At 38.4% G+C, this 20157-nt stretch overlaps 1 protein-coding gene across 2 annotated transcripts in view; it reads left to right on the top strand.

The window, feature by feature from the left end:
• FMN2 (formin 2) overlaps nt 1–20157 on the top strand; it is a 358901-nt gene that overhangs the window by 187716 nt on the left and 151028 nt on the right. The window lies entirely within an intron of this gene.

The following is a 20157-nucleotide window of genomic DNA, read 5'->3' as shown; positions in this document are numbered from 1 at the left end:
TTCTCTATATATTTTGAATCTCTTTTTAGATACCAAATACCTCCTCCCAATCTGTGGTTGTTTCCTTCTTTTGTATAGAAGCATTTCACTTTGATATATGCTAATTTGTCAATTTTTGCTTCTGTTGTATGTGCTTTTGGACTCATATCTAAAAATCCATTGCCCAAACCAATGTTGTGTAGCTTTACCCCATGTTTTTTAGTAGTTTTAAAATTCACCTCTCATGTTTAAGTGTTTCATTCAGTTTGAGTTGCTTTTTCTATGTGTCATAAGGTAAAGAGTTCAATTTCATTCTTTCACATATGGATGCCCAGTGTTACAAATCCTATTTGTTGAAGAGACTGCTTTTCTTATTATGTATCCCTGACAGCCTGTTGAAAATAAATTGACATACATTCATAGGTTTATTTCTGGGCTACCTTTTCAGTTTCATCTATTGCTGAATCCATTTTTATGCCAGTACCATGCTGCTTTAATTAGTTGCTTTGTAGTATAGATTGAAACCAGATAGAGTTTGTTCCAACTTTGTTCTTTTTTTCACAATTACCTTGTGAAGGTTTTGTGCTTCCATATGAATTTTAGGATTGTTTTTTCTGTTTCTCTAAAACACGTCATTGGAATTTTTGTAGGGATTGCATTGAGTTTGTAGGCTGCTTTGTGTTGTATAAAATTTTAAATAATATTAGTTCTTATAATATATGAACACAGGATATCTTTCCATTTATTTATGCCTTCTTTGATTCTTTTCATTAACATTTCACAGTTTTCAGTGTGTAGATCTTTTACCTCCATGATTAAAAACATTTCTAAGTATTTTGTGAAATTTTTTGTAGTTATTGTCAATGAGCTTGCTTTCTTGATTTCCCTTTTGAAAATTCATTGTTGGTATACAGAAACACTACTGATTTTTGTGAGTACATTACATATCCTTTCTGATTTGGATACCTTTTATTTCTTTCTCTTTCCTAATTGCTTTGTCAATGGTTTCTAACACTATTTTGAATAGAAATGGTGAGAGAGGGCAAACTTGTCTTATAGTAGATCTTTAGAGCAAAGGGTTTCAGTTTATTATTCAATATAATGTTAGCTGTGGGCTTATCATATATGACCTTTATTATGTTTTTTTTTTAACTTTTATTTAATGAATATAAATTTCCAGTGTACAGCTTATGGATTACAATGGCTTCCCCCCCCCCCATAACTTCCCTCCCACCCGCAACCCTCCCCTCTCCCGCTCCCTCTCCCCTTCTATTTGCATCAAGATTCATTTTCAATTCTCTTTATATACAGAAGATCAATTTAGTATAAAGATTTCAACAGTTTGCACCCACATAGAAACACAAAGTGAAACATACTGTTTGAGTACTAGTTATAGCATTAAATCACAATGGACAGCACATTAAGGACAGAGATCCCACATGGGGAGCAAGTGCACAGTGGCTCCTGTTGTTGACCCAACAAATTGACACTCTAGTTTATGGCGCCAGTAACCACCCTAGGCTGTCGTCATGAGTTGCCAAGGCTATGGAAGCCTTCCAAGTTTGCCGACTCTGATCATATTTAGACAAGGTCATAAAAGACAGAGTGAGGATAGTAACCAATGATCCTAAGAGTGGCATTAACCAGGTTTGAACAATTATACAGCATTAAGTGGGGAAGAGGACCATCAGTACACACAGGTTGGGAGTAGAGCCATTGGTGGTAGAGTAGAGGTTATGATTACAAAGGAATGAGGCCCAAGTGCACTAGACAGGGCCTAGAACAAAGGACAGAGTCATTATTAGAGGAGCTAAGAAAGGTGCTGTCTAAGCTACAATGAAGTTTTCTGATTGAGAGGCAAATAGAACCTGATAGAAGGGGCTTGATAATAATCTGGTGGGTTTTAGGCCTTGTAAATTCAGAGGCCCAGACCTATCTATCTCTTCACATGGGGTATATCCTAAGGGAGGTGTGAACCTCCTAGGGGAAGGCACTCTGTTGACTTTCATTACTTGGCTGGGCTGGGAGGAGAGCTGGCCAGGTAAAGGCAGGGGGCATCTCTAACAAGAAATTTACAGTTCTGCCTGCAATGTTGCTGACCCTACTTGACCATCCCCTCAGCTGCAGTGGTCACTTTGGAAGTTGGGCTGAGTGAAGGGCTTTTCAGCTTAGAGCCAATCAGATCTGTGGTTCTGACCTGGGCATCCTTTGACTCCAGGGCAGGTCCATTTCCAGTGATCCAACTCTTGGCAGAGCTGCCAGGGCTCTTCACAAGCTGACTTCTGCTGAAGCCCAGGCTTACCACATTGAAAGCCACTGCAGTAGACTGGCCTGTTGGGTCTCCTTGAGGGCAGATCACTGTACAGATCAGCCATTAATAGGCCTGCCACCCATTGCTTCTGATGCCGAGCTTTCTTTTCCTCCTGGTTTGTGTTAAAGCAGACCAGAGGATGCAAGTCAAGGAAGTGCCCGTTTCCCATCTCTAATCTTCGGTGGCCTGAACTACAAGTCTATAGTCACAGGCATGTTCTGTAGTAGTTTTTCTAAGGTAGACAATGCCCATGAGGAAAATTATATTCTCACTTTAAAACTTTCTTTCCCTTTGGTCTGAAAGGGAGGTTTTTTCTACTTACTGTATACTTCGCTGATGGCCAAGTGAATCTAGCTATGAGATTATTATTTAAGTTCTTATTTTGGCTATAATATTACAGAAAAATGTTAGCCATCTCTTTTATAAGGTCTAAAGATTAAATTGTGCATCCTACAGATTCCTTCATAATAGAATTAGTTTCCTACCTTGAAGAGAATAGAGAAATGAAAGAACAAGTTGGGCTTAGAATAGAGAAATGAGGGAGCAAGTCCTAGATCGCTTGCTGACAATAGCAATATTACATGAATACTTAGCAAACCGTTTCAACCATTAGATAACAACTTAAGAAAACATTTACCAGAAGGTCCAATGCCTTCTATAAATTTTAAGAATCATGTATTTGAAAACACCTCTTAAATATCTAACATGGTGTAGTTTGTTTAGCCAGTAAACTTAAGCACAACCATCTAAAATGTTTTTAGTTTCTTTCTACCAATAAGTCTAAAACATATGATACACAGATTCAGGTCCCACAAATTAAAATGTATCTTTGATTGATTTTAGCAGCTTAAATTTATGGACAATCTTATCTATAAGCCATTTAAAATAAAACTCTTAATAAAATTTCCCCATGTGGACATACAATATGTACACACATATAACATAGCATAATAGACCAATATAGCAATTTTAATAATAGCTTTTAAAATCTTTAACTCTTTTTGTAGATTGCCAATTGATTTGAATTGCTTTTTCTTCTTAGTAACCTCAGTTAACCATACTTTCTCTCAGTTAGTACTGTTAATACATTATTGGCTTCATCTGTTTACAGAGCCATCCCAAAGTACTGAATACAATAAAAGTGGCTGGAAAAAGTCCATAGGAACCTATAGGAGGACAGCTAAACACAGAACCAACAACGCTTTAGTTTTATGAGCAGCAGATCATATATAACTGTGGATGACAAAAGACTTTAAGTCGCCATGTTTAAAATTATAAACTCATCAACCAACAAGAGACACTTGCTTACTTCACAGTATTTTTGAAAGCACCTGTAGGATTTTACAAGTATTTAACCCTTTAAGCCTCTGGGGCTTTCTCATTAAGATAACTATCATGTCTAGTAACACAAGATCATTAGACTTTTTAATTCTCAAACATTTGTATTAATAGCATTTTCCATTATAGAAACTTAAAGTCTGGTACCACATCACATCTTGACAGTACTTCTAATATACTCCAAATAGACTGATTAGTTGGTGTCTCTATAAGATGAGAGACATAGGTCCTTCGATTTTTTCAGTTGGGCCCAAAGTGGAAAAACCAAAGTCCTGGATTTACTGGAAATTTTAGAGACCAGATTGTTTGAAACTTTGATTTTTTGAATGCCTGTCAAGAATGCCAAGAAGGCTCAAAATCCAAAATATCGGGTTGAAATAAGATTTCTTAAAATCATGACATAACATAGACCAAATTTGATCATTGTTACAAGGTGATTATTCAAATTTTTGAAAAAAGCACATATTTAAATAACCCATAGCTCTTAATAAAAGTTCAGCTGTTTTTGAACAATTAGAATTTAACAGACATCAAGAGAACATAATAGATTACTTTAACACATTGCTTTAACAGAGCATCAGAGTTTAATTCTATGTCAAAGAGAAATTGAGCTTCCTGTGATCTTTTGCTGTGAGGTTTCCTTCCTTTACCTTCTTTCATATTGGTGACCATGTTTCTGTGTTTCTGTGTGTAACACATCTTTAAGCATCTTTTGCAGGGCAGGATGAGTGGCAACAAATTCTTTCAGTTTCTGTTTGCTATGAAAAGTCTTAATTTCACCTTCATTCACAAATGAGAGCTTTGCAGGGTATAATATTCTGGGCTGACAGTTTTTCTCTCTTAGTACCTGGGCTATGTCTCGCCATTCCCTTCTAGCTTGTAGGGTTTCTGATGAGAAGTCTGCTGTGAGTCTAATTGGAGATCCTCTAAGAGTGATCTGACGTTTCTCTCTTGCACCTTTTAGGATCTTTTCTTTATGTTTCACTGTGGTGAGTTTGATTACAACATGTCGTGGTGAACATCTCTTTTGTTCATGTTTATTAGGGGTTCTATAAGCTTCCTGTACTAAGATGCCTCTGTCCTTCTCCAAACCTGGGAAATTTTCTGCTAGTATCTCACTGAAAATGCCTTCTAATCCTTTCTTCCTCTCCATGCCTTCAGGAACTCCTAGAACCCGAATGTTGGGTTTTTTAATAGTATCCTGTAGATTCCTGACAGTATTTTTTAGATTTCTAATTTCTTCTTCTTTTCTTTGGTTTGCCTGTTTCCTTTCCTGTTCTCTGTCTTCTAAGTCTGATATTCTCTCTTCTGCTTCACCCATTCTGTTTTTAAGGCTCTCTAATGTGTTTGTCATTTGATCTATTGAACTCTTCATTTCATTATGATTTCTAGTCACAATCAGAGTTTCTTGTTCCACTAGTTGTTTCATTTCATTTTGATTCCTCCTTAATATTTCACTTTCACGAGAGAGATTTTCTATCTTGTCCATGAAGGATTTCTGTAGTTCAAGAATTTGTTGTTGAGAACTTCTTAATGTTCTTATCAATTTTTTGAGATCCGCTTCTTGCATTTCTTCGATCTCATCATCTTCATAATCTTGAATTGGGGTGTCTTTTTCATTTGGGGGCGTCATAGTTTCTTCCTTGTTCTTGTTAGCTTGGTTTTTGCGTTTGTTGTTTGGCATGTTGGAGATATTTGGTTTCTTCACTGTGGTGTTTTTTCTTGTTACACTATGGCTCTATATTAAGTGGACTGTCTGCTTTCAGTGGAGCCTTAGAGGCTTGAGATGAGTGTGGACTGAGAGCTGTGTTTGGTTCCTCAGGGTTGAGGGTGTGTCAAAGATGACACTCCCAGGTTAGGTGTGGTAAATCTCTCTTTCTTTTTTTGATTTAAAAGGGAAGTAATTCCGCACAGCTGAACGTAATTGGAGGTAGTTAGCAGGCAAATGATATACCCACAGGAGCCAGAGATCAGAAGCTCTTTCCCAAGGACCACACAGGGAATCTCTGCTGCCCTCAGTGTGAGCTCCAATTCTCCTGCAGTCTCCCACTGGGTTGCCAAGTTAGATGCTAATCTCCTGTTATTTCACCCCTCCCCCCAGAGTCAGGTTTTTCTGCTAGGCTCAGGGCTGGTGCAGACCTGAGGTCGCCCTGCTTATGACGTATGTCCAAAATGGCGCCTGCTCTGTCTTGCTCGCCTGTGAAAGGTGAGCGGAGAGAGAGAAACTTGTGTCCGTATCAGTCACTTTTTTAATTTTTTTTTTTCTCTCTCTTCTAGTTAGCCTGGTGAACTTTTCCCCACGGAGTTTCAAGCCTCGTTCCCTCTAGCCTCCTCTTTCCGCTTGCCTGCTGGTATCTCGGGCTATGGAGGTTTGGCTCACCTCGCGTTCCAGCGCTGGTGCGTTGAGTCTGCCGCTGGTGTCCCGAACTTGGGCTCCCACGCTCTCCACGCAGGTCCACTGTGAATCACTAGTTCCGGAAGAGTTTCCTCTGCTGTTTCATCCCCTACTCTTCCTTGACCCTGCAGTATCTCCACTTATATCAAACTTTCTCTCGCCCCGGACTAAGTGTGCTCCCTGCCTATTCCGCCATCTTGCCGCCTCTGGCCCATTTTGATTTTCTATACAGCTTAGAAGTGAATCCACCCCTTGACCCCATGCCCTAGTAGATTTTTCTATATCTTCGGTTTTCTAAAAACTTACAGACAAGATCCTTCCTGTAAAAGAGAACAGGACCTTTATTATGTTAAGATACATTCCTTAAACACCTAATTTGCTGAGAGTTTTTTTTTATTATCATGAAAAGATGTTGACTTTTGTCACATGCTTTTTGATACTACTGTATTCTGAGCCATCATTTAAAAATTACCTACTTTATCTTTTGAAACAATCTCAAAGATGTAATAAACTTGCAGTTGTAACACAAAGAACCCCTATAAAACTGTAATAAGCTATCAGTGTTAAGCTTTGTCACCCAGAATGTTTTAGTGTGCATTCCCTACAAAATAGCGTATACTTGCATGATGCAACAGTCAACAAGAGGAATTTGTCAATGAGACATTACCACCATCAAATCCTCAGATTCTAGTCAAGCTTTGTCAATTGTTCCAATAATATCCTTCATAAATAGGACCGTGGAGTGGGCATTTTTGGCCTAGCAGTTAAAATCTTAGAATGCCTGCATCCTCTATCAGAGTGCCTAGGTTCAAATCTTAGCTCTGCTCCCAATGCTCCCAATTCCAGGATATTCTTTTTTTTTTTTAAGCTGAAATTCTCTGACTTTATTCAGCATTCTCTCTTTTTTTAAAACTTTTATTTAATGAATATAAATTTCCAAAGTACAGCTTATGGATTACAATGCCCCCCCCCCCCATAACTTCCCTCCCACCCGCAACCCTCCCCTTTCCCGCTCCCTCTCCCCTTCCATTCACATCAAGATTAATTTTCAATTCTCTTTATATACAGAAGATCAGTTTAGTATATATTAAGTAAAGATTTCAACAGTTTGCACCCACATAGAAACACAAAGTGAAAAATACTGTTGGAGTACTAGTTATAGCATTAAATCACAATGTACAGCACATTAAGGACAGAGATCCTGCATGATATTTTTTTAAATTAATTAATTTTCTATGCAATTTCCAATTTAACACCAGGTTTTTTTTTTTTCATTTTCAATTATCTTTATATACAGAAGATCGATTCAGTATATACTAAGTAAAGATTTCATCAGTTTGCATCCACACAGAAACACAAAGTGTAAAATACTGTTTCAGTACTAGTTATAGCATTACTTCACATTGGACAACACATTAAGGACAGATCCCACATGAGACATAAGTACACAGTGACTCCTGTTGTTGACTTAACAATTTGACACTCTTGTTTATGGCATCAGTAATCTCCCTAGGCTCTAGTCATGAGTTGCCAAGGCTATGGAAGCCTTTAAGGTTCGCTGACTTCAATCTTATTCCGACAGGGTCATAGTCCAAGTGGAAGTTCTCTCCTCCCTTCAGAGAAAGGTACCTCCTTCTTTGATGGCCCCGTTCTTTCCACTGGGATCTCACTTGCAGAGATCTTTCATTTAGTATGGGACCTGAGTCCTGGGGATAAGTAATTGGATCCCTGCCATGTGGGAGACTCAGATTGAGTTACTGGCTTCCAGGTTTGGTCTGGCTGAGCCCTGGCAGTAATGAGTGTTTGGGGGAATGAACCAGTGGAAGGAAACTCTTGTTGTGCCCAGATAAGTAGATCCCCAAGAAGCTATCAGCGACCCAATCACACCGAACTGCAAAAGCAGGGTTTATTTGGGAGTACAAGCCATGACAGGGACCCCATCCAACCAACCAGCACAGAGGGGAAGGAATGAGGCCTTGTTCTTTGTTTGGGAGAGTTTTTAAAGGGAAAAAGGGCTACATCAGCAGGAAAAAAAAAAAAAGAGTTACATCAGCGGGGGCTTACAGCACGGAAGCTTTGGGTACAGGGAGTTACAGCAGGGGCTCACACACAGCACAGAAGCTTTGGCCTTAGGGAGTTACTTTGTTTAGCAATCTCTACTGTGCTGTCCTTGGCCTACCAGAGCTAGCTGTTCCTGGTAAGCTTTGGTATCTTTGGAATGCCTGAATGCCTGCTTTTACAAGTACTCCAGTCTGCTATGGGAAACGGAGGCAGCTTTTTTATTAATTGTTTTAAAATGGAGTCATTTTGGCTCTTCACTCTTTCTGTAGACCTCTCTGTCTCTGTGTTTAAAAAAAAAAAAAAACAGTAACAGTAAAATGAATAGAATGTTGTTGAATTTGCATCATGTTTTCTTTTAACCTTTCAGTGGCACTTGAATTTTTTTCTTTGTGTTATCCATATAAGTGCGTATGTCTTCCAACTAACTATATATTCCTTATTAAATTCCTATGTATTGTTCTTCATTTTGGTATGATTTTATAATTGATAAAGATGAAAATGGCTAATATTTTACTTTTTTAGAAGATTAGTTAAAAAATAATCTAGCATTAGTAAAATTAAAATAATTTCAGAAATATTTCTGGAAAGACTAAGGTATGATCATTTTGCATGAATAATGCTAGCCATTGCTACCATAGAAAATGCTCTCATCAGTTTTTGTATGATTTTTAAAATAATGGTTTAAATTCAAATAGTGATATTCTGTTTTAGGGCAAACTATTTGTATTTATTTCCCTTTTGTTGTAATTTTGGAGACTATTGCCCAAGAGCCCCCTCAAGTTGCCAAAGAACCCTTTCCCACATAACCTTAAACCTTTTGTGTGTCCAGTAGACTGACAAGAAGATTGAGTTTCCTCTTCTTGGTTGCTGCTAGATAATACATGTTTCAATGAACACAAGATGAAACCAAGACTGTAGAACTAGTTGTAGTTTTAAGTTTCAGTATAAAAAGAACAATAAAATTTTCAATGTTTTCCCATTTCTTACAGCTTTCAGGTTTACATGTAACTGATACATATAAGACAGTGTGGTGGATTATAGCACATCGTTGGTATACCTTCCAGAGACCTTTCTTCCTCTGACAGATGGTCCCAAAACTTTATGACCACATGACAGATTAAGATAGGCCACAGTTTCATTTCCAGATGATGTAAGCTTGCTTTTACATATTCTATCCTTCCTTACCATCCCAAATCACATAAGATCATGTCAGAAGTTGTAGTCCCAACTCCGTGAAATCAATATGCTTCAATGTGATTACTGTTGCCAAAGGTACTGGGAATCTCTTTTCCTTCATATCAAGTAATGGAAATCTAGTAATTCAATCAAATGATAATAGATGTATTTATCTCCTCTATTCTATTTAATACCCATGAAATATTTGTTGGTGAATGAATGAGCCCTTTGAAATGGGATCTCTGCCTAATAGAACATGCAGGTGACCTGTGACTCCAACTGCTTTCCCATGCATTCTGTCAGACTTCTTCTTTTTTTTTTTTTAACTTTTATTTAATGAATATAAATTTCCAGTATACAGGTTATGGATTACAATGGCTTCCCCTTCCCATAATTTCCCTCCCACCCGCAACCCTCCCCTCTCCCGCTCCCTCTCCCTTTCCATTCACATCAAGATTCATTTTCAATTCTATTTATATACAGAAGATCAATTTAGTATAAATACTTCAACAGTTTGCACCCACATAGAAACACAAAGTGAAACATACTGTTTGAGTACTAGTTATAGCATTAAATCAAAATGTACAGTACATTAAGGACAGAGATCCCACATCAGGAGCAAGCGCACAGTGGCTCCTGTTGTTGACCCAACAAATTGACACTCTAGTTTATGGCGCCAGTAACCACCCTAGGCTGTCGTCATGAGTTGCCAAGGCTATGGAAGCCTTCCAAGTTTGCCGCCTCTGATCATATTTAGACAAGGTCATAAAAGACAGAGTGAGGATAGTAACCAATGATCCTAAGAGTGGCATTAACCAGGTCTGAACAATTATACAGCATTAAGTGGGGAAGAGGACCATCAGTACACACAGGTTGGGAGTAGAGCCATTGGTGGTAGAGTAGAGGTTATGATTACAAAGGAATGAGGCCCAAGTGCACTGTCAGACTTCTAACAACAAAACTGTATGAAGATTAAGCCATCTGATCCACGTTCACCATGTTTCCTCATTTCTCACTATCACATTCTCTTTACTTAATAAAAACTGAATATCTTTGCACCCTCTCCTTATGTTCTAATTCTCATTTTTTTAGTTTTTTTTCCTAGCCATCCCTTTTTTTTTAAAGGTTCATTTATTTATTTATTTATTTGAAAGGCAGAGTTAAGAGGCAGAGTGAGAGAGAGAAAGGTCTTCCATCTGCTGGTTCATTCCCCAAATGGCTGCAACAGCCGGAGCTGGGATGATTTGAAGCAAGGAGCCTGTAGCTTCTTCCAGGTCTCCCACATGTATGCAGGAGCCCAAAGCCTTGGGCCATCCTCTACTGCTTTCCCAGGCCCTAGTGGGGGGGGGGTGGGGGGTGGGGAGTCCAAAGTGGAATAGCCTGGATTTGGGATATGGGATGCTGGAACTGAAGACTGCAGCTCTGCCCTGGCCATCCTTTTTAAAGCATGCTGAAATAGCCTTCAAACTGAAAAGGAAAAAGTAATAAAGAGAATGAGTAACTTACCTCCCTTTATTCATTCATTCTTTCTTTTCTTTCTTTCTTTTTTTTTTAACTGAAAACTATTTACAGATTGCTAACTAAATGTTAAAGTGTTGTGTTAAGATTAGTGCTACTGATAGTGGACTTTGTCCTTTGATGTCTTATAGCTTAGAAAATAAAAAAAAATAGTAAATGATGTCAGAGAACACTGAAAAGTTTAGTTACAGATGTGCTATGAAAAAGTATAATCAACAGGGATAGCATCAGTGAGGAAGTGACATTTGAGGTAAAAGTAGGAGTTAGCCCAGAAGAGAACAGAAGAAAGAACATCTGAAGCAGAGTGAATGCCTTATACCAATATGTGAAGGTAGGAAAGAAGAGTTTGCAAATTCGAGGAGAATGTTAATGTATGCAAAAGGACATCTGGAGAAAATGAGTAGGAAGATAGGATATAGAAACAGGGAGTGGTTAGATTGAAATAGAATCTTTGGATATATTAAAATGACTAGAGAATTGTCTATTTTCCCTATAATTTTTATTCATATATTCTGACGCTATGTTAATATACATATTTGGAATTATTTTCCTGCTTGATGCTGTTTTTATCATTGTGAAAGTCTTTAATCTGCTGATAACTCTTTTTTTAAACTTTTGTTTAATGAATATAAATTTCCAAAGTACAGCTTATGGATTACAATGGATTCCCCCACCCCATAACTTCCCTCCCCTTTCCTGCTCCCTCTCACATTCCATTCACATCAAGATTCATTTTCAATTCTCTTTATATACAGAAGATCAGTTTAGTATATATTAAGTAAAGATTTCAACAGTTTGCACCCACATAGAAACACAAAGTGAAAAATACTGTTGGAGTACTAGTTATAGCATTAAATCACAGTGTACAGCACATTAAGGACAGAGATCCTGCATGATATTTTTTTTAAAAATTGATTAATTTTCTATGCAATTTCCAATTTAACACCAAGTTTTTTTTTCATTTTCAATTATCTTTATATACAGAAGATCGATTCAGTATATACTAAGTAAAGATTTCATCAGTTTGCATCCACACAGAAACACAAAGTGTAAAATACTGTTTCAGTACTAGTTATAGCATCACTTCACATTGGACAACACATTAAGGACAGATCCCACATAAGACATAAGTACACAGTGACTCCTGTTGTTGACTTAACAATTTGACACTCTTGTTTATGGCATCAGTAATCTCCCTAGGCTCTAGTCATGAGTTGCCAAGGCTATGGAAGCCTTTAAGGTTCGCTGACTTCAATCTTATTCCGACAGGGTCATAGTCCAAGTGGAAGTTCTCTCCTCCCTTCAGAGAAAGGTACCTCCTTCTTTGATGGCCCCGTTCTTTCCACTGGGATCTCACTCGCAGAGATCTTTAATTTAGGTATTCTTCTTCTTCTTCTTCTTTTTTTTTTTTCTTTTCCATGGTATCTTGGCTTTCCATGCCTAAAATACTCTCATGGGCTCTTCAGCCAGATCTGAATGCCTTAAGGGCTGATTCTGAGGCCAGAGTGCTATTTAGGACATCTGCCATTCTATGAGTCTGCTGTGTATCCTGCTTCCCATGTTGGATCGTTCTATCCCTTTTTGATTCTAGCAGTTAGTATTAGCAGACACTTGTCTTGTTTGTGTGATCCCTTTGACTTTTAGACCTATCAGAGCCATCAATTGTGAACTGAAATTGATCACTTGGACTAGTGAGTTGGTATTGGTACATGCCACCTTGATGGGATTGTATTGGAATCCCCTGGCACGTTTCTAACTCCACCATTTGGGGCAAGTCCGACTGAGCATGTGCCAAATTGTACATCTCCTCCCTCTCTTATTCCCACTCTTATATTTAACAGGGATCACTTTTAAGTTAAAAGTTAAACACCTAAGAATAATTGTGTGTTAATTACAGAATTCAACCACTAGTACTAGAACAAAAAAAAATACTAAAATGGATAAAGTATTACATTGTACATCAACAGTCAGGACAAGAGCTGATCAGGTCATTGTTTCTTATAGTGTCCATTTCACTTCAACAGGTTTCCCCTTTGGTGCTCAGTTAGTTGTCACTTATCAGGGAAAACAAATGATATTTGTCTCTTTGGGACTGGCTTAATTCACTCAGCATGATACTCTTTATCTTGAAGTTTATTTTAGTTCATCTTTAAGTAACCATTCTACCCTTCTGATACTTACTTTTTATAGGATTTTCCTTACTCCATCTCTGTGCCTGGAACTTACTTGTTTTCTTAGATTTGAACTTCTTTTCTTTCTTTTTTTTTTTTTTAAGATTTATTTATTTATTTGAAAGGCAGAGCTACAGAGAGGCAGAGGCAGAGACAGTGAAGGGTCTTCCATCCACCGGTTCACTCCCCAGATGGCTGCAACAGCCCGAGCTGAGCCCATCCGAAGGCAGGAGCCAGGAGTTTCTTCAGGGTCTCCCACATGCGTGCAGGGGCCCAAGGACTTGGACCATCTTCTACTGCTTTCCCAGGCCATAGCAGAGAGCTGGATTGGAAGTGGAGCAGAGAAGACTCGAACCAGCACCCTTATGTGATGCTGGCGCTGCATACCAAGGCTTTAACCTGCTATGCCTTAGGGCCAGCCCCTGAACGTCATTTCTTGTTGGCAGTATATATTTGGATTTACCTTTGTCGTTCACTGTGATGATCTTTTCCTTCTTGGAGCATTTAGTTTGCCAACTTTGAATGTGGTTACTATTATGGTTAGCTTTAGGTTTATCATTTTTTTGGTCACTTAACCTTTAGTTCCTGCGATTCCACTTTTCTTCATTGTTTTCAATTCTTCACATGGCTTTTCTTTCTTTCTTTTTTAATTACATTAGTTTCTATTAGCTTTTTAGCTATGCCTCCCTATTGTTACATATTTTTAGTTATTTCTCTAGGAATTATGACACACTTTTCTAGCCTTTCACACTCCAATATTGAGTTAGTAGTATAAAATGTAGAAACATTGATGCCATATAGGACTTTGTATTGCCTTTCCTGTGCATGTAATGCTTTAGTTTGTTATATGAATAACATCTACATACACTTAAAATTCCGGAAGGCATTAATGTAATTTTTGTTTTAAATGATCAAATGTATTTAAGGAACTTTAATATAGTTTTTAGTATTTATACCCATTTTTCCCGTTTCTGAGATTCTGTCTTTGAAGTTTTTAAGATCTGCTTTCTTTCCAGTATTGTTTCTTTTTAGTCTGTGGAAATATCTTTAATATATTTTGTCCTAAGTCTTTTCAATTGTGAATTTTTAATTTTCTTTTATCTTATAATGTCTTTACTGCATCTTGATTTCTGAAGAATGTTTTCATTGGATATAGTCTGAGCTGGCAATTTTTACTTTCTGCATGGTAAAGATATGCCACTCATTCTGGCCTCCATTGTCATTGATGCTGGATTTGTTGCTCTCGATATAAAATGTGTTAGCCTCCCACTTCATTGCTTTTATTACTTTCTTTTTAAATCTAGATTTAGTAAGTTTCATTAGGCTATGTCTAAACGTGGTTTCCTAAGTATTTATTTCAGCTGCATTTAATGAACTTCCTGATTCTGCATGGTTATATTTTTCAGTACTTTTAGGTTTTTTCAATCTGTAGTTCAGCTTTCAAATGATTGTTTCTACCCTATTCTCCCAATCTTCTCCTGGTGACCTACTAATGACACACACGTTAGACCTGTGATATTTTCTTACATATCTCTGAGACTGTTTATCTGATTTTTTTCTTTCTGTTTATCATATGGTTGCTTTAATAACCATTCACTTTGTCATTTTTGTTCTTCTATCCAGCATATGCAATGAAAAGCATTATTTCTAACATTGTAATTTTCTATTCTATAATTTACATTTGGTAATTTTTAATAGCTCTATTTTTGAGAATACTAACCTTTTTAAAATTTTTTTTTTTTAACAGGCAGAGTGGATAGTGAGAGAGACAGAGAGAAAGGTCTTCCTTTACTGTTGGTTCACCCTCCAATGACCACTGTGGCTGGCGCACTGTGCTGATCCAAAGCCAGGAGCCAGGTGCTTCTCCTGCTCTCCCATGTGGGTGCAGGGCCCAAGCACTTGGGCCATCCTCCACTGTACTCCCGGGCCACAGCAGAGAGCTAGGCTGGAAGAGGGGCAACCGGGACAGAATCTGGCACCCCAACTGGGACTAGAACCCAGTGTGCGGGGGCCACAGGTGGAGGATTAGCCTAGTGAACCATGGCGCCGGCCGAGAATACTAATTTTTTTAAAAACTGACAATTTTTGGTCTTTTTAAAAACAAATTTAATAATTTATATTCAAGGCAAAGAAGATACATACACAAATTTAAAAGATATGTTAAAAGCTAGAAAAAAATCTGCAATGCATGGACCCTCAAAAAATCAGACCCAGAATATATAAAGATTCTTAAATTTATCAAGAGACTACTCCAAAGAACAATGAGTCTGGTGCTTCCAACTCTGCCATTTTCCCGCAATCCTGTTCTGAGATTCCTAGTGCTCTAAATTCTTTTTTTTTTTCTTTTTTTTTTTTTTGGACCGGCAGAGTGGATAGTGAGAGAGAGAGAGACAGAGAAAAAGGTCTTCCTTTTTGCCATTGGTTCACCCTCCAATGGCCGCCGTGGCCAGCACATTGCGGCCCGAGCATCGCGCTGATCTGAAGCCAGGGGCCAGGTGCTCCTCCTGGTCTCCCATGGGGTGCAGGACCCAAGCACTTGGGCCATCCTCCACTGCCTTCCCAGGCCACAGCAGAGAGCTGGCCTGGAAGAGGGGCAACTGGGACAGAATCCGGTGCCCCAACCAGGACTAGAAGCTGGTTTGCCAGCGCTGCAGGTGGAGGATTAGCCTATTGAGCCGCGGCGCTGCCTCTAAATTCTTTTAAAATATATTTTCCTTTACATCATGGAACATAGTTATAAGAACTGCTTTAAAACCTCTCTTTGCTAATTTGAATATCTGGATGTCAGGGTTGCTGTCTGCAGATTGTGCTTTCTTTTGAGACTTGGTCACAGTTTTTTGGTTTTGGGGCTGTTGGATAATTTTGCATTATATATCAGATACATACTATACTGTTTATCCTTGTAAGTGTGTTTATTCATTTCTTTCTAGCACAAAACTTAGATTTTAAATGAATTTAATACTCTCTCTGATGTTGGATATGCAATTCAGATTTTCTTGAAAACAGGAATTTTTTCATTTTTGAAAGCATGTGTTGCCCAGTATTTATCTTCCAAATCAGATTCAGTGAAACATTATTGTTTTTGAAATCTGTTGGAATTACATTGCATAATCAAATAAGATGAGAAAACTATTAACTTAAACTATTAACTTAGAAGGACTTCCTTCTATTGGTTCACCCCCAAAATGGCCACCACGGCCGGTGCACTGCACTGATCTGAAGCCAGGAGCCAGGTGCTTCCTCCTGGTCTCCCATGCAGGTGCAGGGCCCAAGCACTTAGGCCATCCTCCACTGCCTTCCCCAGCCATAGCAGAGAGCTGGACTGGAAGAGGAGCAACCAGGACTAGAACCCAGCACCCCAACCGGGACTAGAACCTGGGGTGCCAGCGCCGCAGGTAGAAGATTAGTCTAGTGAGCCGCAGCGCCGGCCAACTGAATCCTTTCTTCAATTGAATTATTACTCTAATAAGAATGATAATATTACATAGTTTGGAAAATCCTATGTTGTACAGTTGAAATAATTACAGACTTGCAAAAACATGTATCTATTATATAACACCAGGGAATATGTTGATCATATAGTGACAATTTAACGTAGTTGCTATCTTACTTATTACCAAATAATTGAATAAATTTCCCTTTTATGCATTCCTTCTATTATTTAAAATTGGTATGCATAATTTTATCTTAGAATACAGTATAATTATTCTAAATGGATATGAAATATCATTGTAAGAAGTCAATGTAATCTTTTTTTAAAAAAAGATTTATTTATTTATTTGCAAGTTGGAGTTACACAGAGAGAGAAGGAGAGACAGAGAGAGGGAGACGTCTTCCATTTGCTGGTTTACTCCCCAGTTGGCCACAATGGCTGGAGCTGCACCGATATGAAGCCAAGAGCCAAGAGCTCCCTCCAGGTCTTCCCATATGGATGCAGGGGCCCAAAGACTAGAGCCATCTTCCACTCCTTTCCTAGGACATAGCAGAGAGCTGCATGGGAAGTAGAACAGCCAGGACTTCAACCAGTGCCTATAAGGGATAGGCTACACCACAGTGCCAGCCCCAGTGTAATTGTTTTAAAGTACTTAAATGTAAAGTTTTCAAATAGACACATTTATAGTTTTAAAAATATTCTGTGCTATAGAAAAAAAATCAATTGTAGGAATCAGGAATGATCCCAAGATTTTTGAACCAGGCAATAGGAAGTATGGAATTGCAATTAGCTAATTTGTGAAAGTGGTTAGGTGAAGGATGGACAAATAAGATTTCAATTTGGGTCATGCTAAGTTTGTTCATTTATTCAAATAAATATGCAGACATGGGCGTCTGGTTGTCTCAAGGTAAAGTGGGGCATAGACTCTGAGTGTTAGATGGTCTGATTTATCAGTGTGGATTCCATCAGAGGACAGAGCTATCAACAGTAAGTTTTTTTTTAACCTTTCATTTAATAAATATAAATTTCCAAAGTACAGCTTTTGGATTACAGTGGCTTTTCCCTCCTATAACTTCCCTCCCACCCGCAACCTTCCCATCTCCCGCTCCCTCTCCCATCCCATTCACATCAAGGTTCATTTTCAATTATCTTTATATACAGATCAATTTAGTATATATTAAGTAAAGATTTCAACAGTTTGCACTCACAGAGAAACACAAAGTGTAATGTACTGTTTAATTACTAGTTATACCATTGATTCACCTAGTACAACACATTCAGGACAGAGATCCTATATGGGGAGAAAGTGCACAGTGACTCCTGTTGTTGATTTAACAATTGACACTCTTGTTTATGGCGTCAGTAATCACCCTAGGCTCTTGCCATGAGTTGCCAAGGCTATGGAAGCTTTTTGAGTTCACCAAATCTGATCTTATTTAGACAAGGTCATAGTCAAAGTGGAAGTTCACTTCTCCCTTCAGAGAAAGGTACCTCCTTCTTCGATGACCTGCTCTTTCCACTGTGATCTCTCTCGTAGAGATCTTCATTTAGGTCTTTTTTTTTTTTCCAGAGTGTCTTGGCTTTCCATGCCTGAAATACTCTCATGGGCTTTTTAGCTGGATCTGAATGCCTTAAGGGCTGATTCTGAGGCTAGAGTGCTGTTTAGGACATCTGCCATTCTATGAGTCTGCTGTGTATCCCACTTCCCATGTTGGATCATTCTCTCCCTTTTTGATTCTAGCAGTTAGTATTAGCAGACACTAGTTTTGTTTGTGTGATTCCTTTGACTCTTAGACCTATCAGAGCCATCAATTGTGAACTGAAATTGATCACTTGGACTAGTGAGATGGCATTGGTACATGCCACCTTGATGGGATTGATTTGGAATCCCCAGGCATGTAAATAACTCTACCATTTGGGGTAAGTCCGATTGAGCATGTGCCAAACTGAGCATGTCCCAAACTGTACATCTCCTCCCTCTCTTATTCCCACTCTTATGTTTAACAGGGATCACTTTTCAGTTAAATTTAAACACGTAAGAATAATTGTCTGTTAATTAAAGAGTTCAACAAATAGTATTAAGTAGAACAAAAAAAAAATACTAAACGGGATAAAATATTAAGTTGTTCCTCTACAGTCAGGACAAGGGCTGATCAGGTCATTGTTTCTCATAGTGTCCATTTCACTTCTACAGGTTTCCTTTTTGGTGCTCGGTTAGTTGTCACCATTTAGGGAGAACATATGATATTTGTCCCTTTGGGACTGGCTTATTTCACTCAGCATGATGTTTTCCAGATTCCTCCATTTTGTTGCAAATGACCGGATTTCATTTTTTTTTTTTTACTGATGTATAGTATTCTATATAGTACATGTCCCATAATTTCTTTATCCAGTCTAATAGTAAGTTTTTATAATGAATTTTTAACCTATCATGGGAGGGTAAAAGCAGGCCAAAGATAACTCTTATGGTACGCTGGGCAGAGGGAATTTAGCCAAGTGAACAGACACCTGACTGGGGTATCCCCTTTCTAAGGCAGGGGCACAGATTTCTCTAGGGGAAGTATGGATTTAGCTTACTGGTTTGCCCTGGGCCATGGATGGTCAAAAGTTTCTGGATGAGCAGGAAACAATTCTGGTGGTGGGGGAGGGGGCAGATAAGCTACAATTAGTGGGCAGGTGTGAGAATTGAGTTAGAATGCTATGGTAGACATGAAGCCTAGAATCTACAGTTGTCCATGTTTGGACTGCCTAGGAAACAAATCATGTTTTTGTTTGTTTTAAAGGAAACAAATCTGAGGGCACAGGTGAGCTATGGCTGGTGCAGGTACACAGTGCATGCTGTCTACATTAAGTGTTCAGTGGTTACTGTCCTGATTCCAGGGTTATAAGGTTGCCAAAGGGCTCTGCATTTGGGGTGTGTTAATAAGGCTGGGATAGCCCACCCCCAGATTTCCTTGTACACCTACCCCAACCTACCCTGCTGCACCTGGCCAATTGTGTAGCAGGAGCAAAGGCTAACAACAGCACACCAGACTCAGGAAGGAAAGTTCCTTTCCTCTTGCAGCATCCCTCCAACACCTCATACTGGCAAAGCTTAACATCCTGTTCTCTAATAAAGGAGGAAAGTCTAGGAGCTCAATGCACTCTTAGAGTGGGTTTTGCAGAGTCAAAGAATGGGGAGAGTAGGAACCAGCAGAGATAGTGTAACATCAGTTGCATGCAATTGGTGACTTCCTATGGCATGGGTCCTACCCATATGAAGGTATTTCCAAAAATCAAAAATGATGTGTACACATAGAGACTTGGAAATCTTTTGTAATTTATTGTATTGGTAAAACTCTTAGTTAGTAATTTCAGGTCTGAAAAAGTGTTTGAAAAGTATATGAACTAAATTTACTTTAATCATTTAATGATGACACCTCAAGGGACATATACATTTTATCTAGAAAAGAATAATGCTTAGATGGAATTTTAAATGAAGAAAATCAGGAATAATATTATTTAGCATTCCACTACTTATCCTTGAGGACAAAAGCGGTTGCTAATCTGAATCCTCTCCCATGAATACATGCTTTCTTTTTGCCAGATGCTGAAATGTCATTGGGCTATTTGATCTCTGTGAAACAGATGGGAGTATTTGCTATCCAAACCTTTTTTAGAATGTAACCTTTTTTTCTCCCCTGATTGCATATGTTTGGCAGTGAGCTTTCCTTTCTAGATGTGAATGAATTTTGGGCAGTCTCCAAATCTAAACACACCCTAATTTCAAAAACCA

Source organism: Lepus europaeus, chromosome 14 (genome assembly GCF_033115175.1).
Source record: "Lepus europaeus isolate LE1 chromosome 14, mLepTim1.pri, whole genome shotgun sequence".
Taxonomy (NCBI): Eukaryota; Metazoa; Chordata; class Mammalia; order Lagomorpha; family Leporidae; genus Lepus; species Lepus europaeus.
The sequence above is the reverse complement of the archived record's forward strand: the minus strand, read 5'-3'. Positions and strand labels throughout refer to the sequence as shown.